This window comes from Varroa destructor, unplaced genomic scaffold (assembly GCF_002443255.2).
Source record: "Varroa destructor unplaced genomic scaffold, Vdes_3.0 BEIS01000003.1, whole genome shotgun sequence".
Classification (NCBI taxonomy): Eukaryota; Metazoa; Arthropoda; class Arachnida; order Mesostigmata; family Varroidae; genus Varroa; species Varroa destructor.
Genome location: NW_019211456.1, coordinates 18,890,728 through 18,898,965, shown reverse-complemented (window position 1 = coordinate 18,898,965; position 8,238 = coordinate 18,890,728).

Genomic DNA, 8,238 nt, shown 5'->3' with positions numbered 1-8,238 from the left:
TATAGGTCGACGAATTATTTCGAAGCATATCAGCATAACAGTCTCATTTATCATGTTATGATATAGAAAATCTGAATTCTCCAGTGATAGTATTGAATTATATGAGTGAGCAACACCTAAAAGGTAGAAAAAAAATCTGGTTTCGTCCTTTATACAGTTACTAGATGCCACAGATGAATCATTATAGACCATAGCTATAACAGTCATAAATACTAGATTTTCTCTTTCTTCTGAAAAAAAAAACTAGAACTTGTTTTACCTTCAGGCTAATCTATTCTTTTCCTACCGTTCCATAGAATATTCAAGTCAAGGTATATTTTCAGAGTGCATCATTTTTTATACAGAAGGCTTTGCAAGAGTCGCCTTAAACCCTAGTAAATACGAACATTCATGTATTCGTTTATAAAAGGAACAGCAGTCCTGTATATTTCTTATCCATCCACATTGTAAGGCCCTCCCCTCCATATTTCTTTTATTGTATTTAAAATGCGATGCAGAGCTATCTTTACCAATAGAATCTGTATCGGTTGGAATATCTTTACGTTATTACCTACTATTTAGAGTGTAGACCAAACAATAGGCTTTCTTCTTGTTATTCGATTCGTATGTTTCTCTTCTAGTCGATACTCACTCTAACTGAAAGATATGAACGAGAATGAAAAGTTTGATAGTTGAGAATCTATTTTACAATACACCATATAGGCAATAATTTTGTACCAAACTATAAATGACATTAGGATAAATTTAATTTGCCAAATTTGGGCTGGGTTCAACTCTGTGGCCTGCTGAGAAATGTCCGCAACACTGTTTGGGGTTGTCGCCTGTGTGTCCGGCCAACCGAACTTACTGTCGATCCTAAGAAGAAAAATAGACTGATCTTCTTCTAGTAATAATTGACAAGACTACTTTAAGGAGCGATTCAACTACCCCTCACAGCTACGCGGTATAACAGTGTTTCAAGCGGTTGGGCAAAATCTATAATATTTCATACACAAGCGAAAATGTGTTCTGGTCCTTTCTGCCACTGTTTATCGTTATGGTCAGGCTATATTTCTTTTCCTTTTTTTATTTCTTCTGCTAGAACCCTGACACTCTCTATGACATAGACGCCTTGAACTGTAGTACTCTCTTCGAGCATGAGTAGCGAATCGGTGAAGCGTCGCATTATCTCACTGTAGCTATATAGCTAGTTAACTACTAATTGGTTTTAAAATGAAGTAGCTGAAACATAGCACGAAATAGATTTGCCATCCAGGTCAACAATTTGTAGCAGGCTATCTGTTGTGCTTTACATAAACGTAGCCGCTTGCGATGCTCTAGAGAATGTCATTTCAATAAGTTGGTGAAGTCGGTCAGCCAATAAAGGTTCAAGCCGAAAGAAAAGGTTCCACAGATTTCATCAGCAACGACCTCAGGAACAGGGCGTTCACCGTTTTTTAGCGTCTCATTTCAGAAAAGTGAGATTTTGTAATAGCCGTAGAAGAAATGCTCGGAGCTTTGCTCTTTCCGTCGCTGCTTCCGCTACGTTATCTGGTTTCTACTGTTTTTTTTTCCTATTCCTTTTCATGCTTTTTTAGAGAAGATGTTTCGTTGCTGACTCCAAATGGCCCGGGCACACCACCACCCTCAAGTCTTTCCGCGATCTTCACCTCCGTTACTTTGAACCCCCTGAAAACTATCCCCAATATCCCACGCACATACCTCGATTTTCCGAACCACTCTCACGTTTTTCATATGCTCCGCGTCCGTTCTCGGCCCTCACCTTTCTCGATCTCCCCTTTCCCCGTATCTTTGTCTCGCCACTTTCCACCTTTTTCAGGCATCTTTTTTTCTTGCCCCGACACTTTTTTTTTCGATTGAAAAATTGAGATCTACACCCAATTTAGACGTCTCGTCTTCCAGTTGGTTAAGAATATGAAAAATAGCAACTTCAACTCGTCGACGTGGCCAAAACAAAAGCTATACGCGCGGCTAAGACGTGTTAGTGTTACAGAAAAGCAGCAAACGCTTTAAGCTGACGCTGGGACGCAAGCAGAGCAACGAACAACCTGGGGCAACAAAGGTATGAAGTAGGGCTGGGATAATATGGGTTAAGCAATGGAAGGTACGTGGCGAAGAAACTCCGCAGGACTGTGCTGAGTTGCGTGCTGATTAGCTCACGATGTTGTTCTCTTCGTTCTAGAAAAACCTCAAAAACAGCGCGAACGCAAAGCATGGCTAAAAGTGACGGTCATGGCGAAGGCGACGCTACGATATGGGGAATTGAATTCTCTTATTTTTGCTGCTGCTACTGCTGTACAGCTATGGCTGGCGGTGACGATACCTAAAGTGGACCCCTTGAATAGATGTGCTTCCTATAATTTCTTGACAAGCAAAACGAAACGCAAAAAGCAGTTATCGATCGGACGAAGCGTATCTTGACGAACTGCCGTAAGCCAGTTCGTCAAGATACGCAATACTATGCCAATACGACCACTATGTACGTGAGCTGAAGCACGTTAGGAAACCAAGGACATTCAAACCTAGCACATGTTTATAATAGGCAAAAACAGGATCAAAACGTGACTATAACTTAATATAATAAGTGACATCATTCGTGAAGCTATATATATATATAGAGAGAGAGAGGGAGAGAGAGAGATCATTAAAATTGGCTACTCCTTATCGGGGAAATATTAAACCCGAGAAAATGCAAATATTTGATATTTATTCAGGTAAGCAGTGCAAGTGCTGTTGCATTTTCTGCTCAAAATTCTATATTTATATTAAAAAAATAAATTTTATTGCTGAGTAGGACCGGTTATAGATTCAAGTTGAGTCAGTTGGTCCTGTTCGCCACGCAGTCCTTGCTGATATAACCGGAGGCTTTCGGACTCTTCACGTAGTGCGGTGCCTCCTTTACAACAGTGTATTTTGGGATCCCATTTTAGGATCTCATCCTAAAAGGCTTCTATTCGAACTTAATTGTCAGTATCAGACCGGCCTTGACATCAGTTTCTCTACATTTTTTTTTTACAATCAATATGCGGCTTCGTTAAGTATGGCCGATTGGTCACAATACTTCACCCAGAGTCATGAACATTATTTTAAGAAACTGCGTTGATTTGATAATAGACATTCATCCGGTGAGCAGATGCCTCATAGGCCTCATTTTGCTACATTATTTGCTCGTATCATTTCCCAAACTGATTTGTACCATTTACAGATTAGCACCTCGATTGGGTTACGTAAGAAATGGAAGATCGATACCACAGAAGCGTATCCTTACAGCTAAAATAGATTTTACTTTTATGTCAGTTTCTGACTGCAACGTCCCAGCAGAATTGAGATATCACCCAACACGTTAATATGAAGAGAAACGAGTGTCCGATGTTCCTTCACTTATGGGACATCCCCAGACGAGCCAGCCGCTGTTTTATCACTATCAGCAGCATTTTATTAAAGTATCACTAAATGGCTGAAACAAAAACCAAAGGATCGCTAATAGCCAGACATAAAAGTCAAACGGGAAACCAGCGCAATTGTCCAGCAAAGAAACTACGCTACCGGCAAAGTCTAGTCGAGATGAGATAACGCAGCGAAAATGGCTTTCAATGGTGGCGCCAATGATGCAAAACGACTGGCTACTAATAGGCTAAACAGCCCGACCGAGCGGACGACTAACGTTGTAAATTTAACTAAAATACACAAACTAAAAGGAGACACAGAAAGGAAGAAGAACAGCAGACACGTCGCCCCACAGTACGACAACGAGTTCCTAAATCGACATTAAATATTACGTCAACAACAACAACGGCAACAGTTCATCGTCCTGTTATAACTGTCAACGCAAAAAGGACAAAAATATGTGTATTATACAATCTTAGATGCAGTTCGCGCGATATTGACATCATTCGTCCAGGATCCTGCTAAGTCTAATCTCAATGATTATTTATCGTTTACACCAAAAGAAGAAAATTCATTATCATCATCAGGTGTACAAAACCCCATCTTTAATAAACTTTGAAATTATTGTAAGCACTTCTGGAAAATATGCACATACTCAATGCAGGAGGAGCAGATCGCTCCGAATCGCCAGAAATACACGCCAGCGTCAACCTGTCTCCCCGGGGCAGACCTGTTTCCACAAGCCTAAACATGTTGTTGATTATTTAAAAGGAGGAAAGGAAAAACACAAACGTTTAGACGTAAAGCAAACAAATGGGCAAGGAAAATACAAATATTGCTCATACCCATTAGCTAAACTGCTAGGGTATTTATAGTGAGATCTGGACGGAGAAACGGAGGATTGCCGTTAGAAAAATTTTAACGGCTTTTTTTTTTATGATCATATTTATCATATATACATATGCAATGTACTTTAAAAATTACGTTTACGTAAAAAAGTGTTGACAGATAATAAAAAAGCTGATTTTCACTAAGTGCTAGAGCCTCTCTGCTGACTAAATTGTTTGCGAAAGCAAAAGGACATTCTTCAAGCTCAGTTTATACACCTGGCGATTATTGCGCCCTAGACGCAATCATCGTTGATGAAGACGCCTACGAAAACTACCTCATCATGCACGCCATCCCCTTCGTTGTCCGCTGCAAATGCTAGGACGATCTTCAACCGACCTAGCCTTCTTGCTTGCGTACTTTTTTTTCAATGTACCATACAACAACTGCATTCCTCCCGCCGATTGGTGACAATGTCTAGTCTCTAGCAGGGATGTCGGTTTGTTTGTCTTTCCTTCTGCCTTGCCATCTGTGTAATTCCAGAAATTGAATTTCACTATCGCAGCTGGACGGCGATGGCGCAAAGGACGCAATAGACGGCTGGGCCTTTGCTAGCACCACTGCTGCTAGCAATGCTTGGAATTCTTTCGGCTGAATAAGTCGAGCGAAGAACTGGCCAACCAGCGCAGGCTAGCAGCTTCGTGGCGAGTGGGTCGTTCCACTTGGGCTAGAAGTTGGCAAACAAAACAGAATGATACCGTCCTCCGATGCTATCTGGGAGCTGGCGTTGCGTTGACGTCGTTGCAAGCCTCTGTTGCTACTGCCGCTCCTGCTGCGGCTGGGCTTAGTGCGCAGTCTTGTTAGATTGCGCGCTACAGGAAGAGAGCACGCCCGTGAACGGTCTAGCCCAGACAAATCCAGCTGGAGCAGCATAGCAGGGTAAGGTAAATCTGTGAGCTTGAGTGACAGAAAACCCTAGCTAGCCGGTACACAAATGTGGTGTAGGCATATCTGGGCGTATTGCGAAAGGCCGGTTAGTTGAATAAAGGGAAAAAGATATAGGCGAACTGATCGTCATTCTGTGAGAGATCGGAAGGGTTAGGGAAAAATGGATGAAGACATGTGTCCCTTCGCCGAACGGAAGATGAAATCCAGGTCCGGCCTTCCCACCTTCCATCTTCCCTCCTAAACATACTAAGGAGAAGGTGGACTAGGAGCGTCGCCGCTAACGCTCCTGCCCAAGTTAGTTGTCGGCGGGCGCAAGCGGCTCTTCTGCTGCCTCTACTCCGGGCCTCAAGTTGACTAATTGAACTCGAGTATGATAGATAAATAAAATCGATAGAGTGCCGAGTGCTTCACTGCTATTACTGAAGGTAAACCAATGTTGATAAACATTTATTAGAAAAAAAAAAAATAATAATTATTACATCATGGGCCATTATTATAATACGTTGAGGGTTCTGTTGAGCTTAGTAACTAGTTATCTGTCTTTTACATCGTATGTATTTCCCAATCAGCAATTAATTGTGTGACATTTAAACCCTGTTAGAAGACATTTATACATGTTTCGCCTAATCTCAAATATAGCTCGAAATATTTCCTCTAATCCGGCGAAAAACCCTTCTATTCGAACGGCCTTTGTATGGACGTATTACAAGGAATTGGTATATTACGTATTCATACACTTTAAATGAATCCAGTTAGTGTCACGCACCGAGAAGTATTTCGACCAGGCACTCGATTACATGTAACTTGAGTTGTAAACAAGTGCGGGTGTCAGAAACTGCTCCGTTCTCTTTGCTCCTTTCAGCCTATAACAAAAAGGGCACAGTGCCTGGTTCAGGTATAAAGCAGGCGCAAGTTAAGCTGGCCTTGTAATTATAGGCTTCTGCAATTGAAGTTCATTATATTCCAGTCGGCTAAACACAAATAAAAATCCACTTTACCCACTATTCAATGGACAACGCTTGGAATCAGTCACTGTTCATTGGCAATTCCAACTTGAAATGCTTCGAGCTAGGGCTGATTTCTGCCATATGATTGAGGAGTTTTAAAAAAGGTAATATAACTATAAAGTGTTATTGACAAGAACGCAACGCTACATTTTATTTGAACCACCATAAGTTTATAAGCAAATAATTACATTTTTGATATACTGTCATTAATAAAATGTCCTGTACAGTTAGATTCTAAGATCTTCTAAACAAATGACGAGCGCGTTCACCTACTATGTATACTACATTCCGTAATATTGCCGTTAAGCCCTGTCGAATGTTAACATGTACACATATCGGTATATTGTGGTAACGAAATCGGCCCTTCTTCGGGCTTGCCTCCATTCCCGATATAAAGACATTGAGTCTGTCGTCGGGTTTGAACGTGATCGGCAGTTACTTTCTCAGAGCAACCTCCAACAACTACGTCATAATGTGTCACTAGCCGGTCAAGTACAAGTGCATAATTCATACAAAGGCCGACTCAGTCGAGATAGCCCCGCAAGATTTCAACGGGTGAAAACCTCTGTGGCACTTTTTTCAACAGAGCTATCTGCTACTCGAAAGCCAAACATAAGTTCTAGGCATTTTCGGTATACGTTGTTTCGTAGGTACAAGATCTATTTAGAAATTGTGCTGTTCCTGCCGGCCGAGTTTTAGAATAGTTTTGACGAGTAAGCACAGATATGCACACCATCTTGACTTATTTCCAACCGCAAATCTGTCGATGGTTAGTCGTCAGTCGCGGTAATACAGTAGAAGAAAGCTATCATCGCTGTCCTGGACATACGGCCGAAGAATGGATCGTCGATTCGGATAGCTAAAGGAAAAGCGGATATATGTCTACACGGATCCGGACATGTGAAGGACAGCTTGTTTACTTTTAACCAGAGGAATAGGTTTACAACCTATAAAACACACTAACGACTAGGCGATTCACTGCGTGCGCATACGATTGGCCACGATGATTTAGGTTGCTTTTGTTGATCCGTGACTCACTTAGTTCTCGCAACTGCACAGACGCTAACGACAAAAAGATCTGGTAATAAAATCTAAAGAATTTTTCCTTTTCTTGTTGCGATGTAGATTTTCTAACAATAGCGACAAAAGGTTGTAGAAAACAATGTGAGACATTGTGCGAGGTCGTATCGAATGGTAGTGCTCAGATTTGATAAAATTTTTCCTATGGTAATAGCGAATGAAATAAAGTAAAGCTGGCCAGCTAATCAAGTTGAAACTCCCAGATCAGATGCCCCACAAGAAACGTTTATTTGATTCATTCTTGATGCTCCTTGATTGAACCATGTTTATTGTGTGGTGGTTTTTAAAAATATCAACACCTGTGAGTATCTCGCCTGCTATCTGTATCTTTTCGAATTTGTTACCATTTTCGCAATCGATAAAGGCCCATGCCGTTATGCACATTAGAATATCGAGCACATCTTAAGTAGGATTTGTTTATCAACGTCTAGACACACATATTATAATAGATAGTATTCGTTTGACTCCACTCATAAGGTCAATTTAAACGCATTAATATGCCTACTCGAATTGTTTAAGCCTACATTTTTGTCCCTTCACGTTGGAAACTGTGTGTTCGATTTTCCGATATAATGAAGCATCCAAAATGGACTGGTGATGAATCTAGCTTACCTGTAGTAGTTGTAATCGATCCGTTTTCGTTCCCACATGAACAATTCATTTTACTGCACGAACTCACGCTCCTCCACTCTGAGTTTCGGGCCATCGAAATTCATGGCCAAAACTAAACCTGTTCTAATTTGCCACACGTAACTTGGTAGGCGGCTGCCCAACCAGGACCTCATCAGCAGGCATCTTGTTGCGTGCTGTCCCCTAGCGATTACTAACTCTTTATTCCTTCCGTAGCGATGTCTTGTCCTAAACGTCTCTGAGTGACTCCGTATATGGGTTCCAGGGATGATGGTGACTGCGGTTTCTATGCTGGGCGAATGATAGAGGAGAAGCTTCGAAACACACGCGATATAGTCGAAATCAATCTATATATATA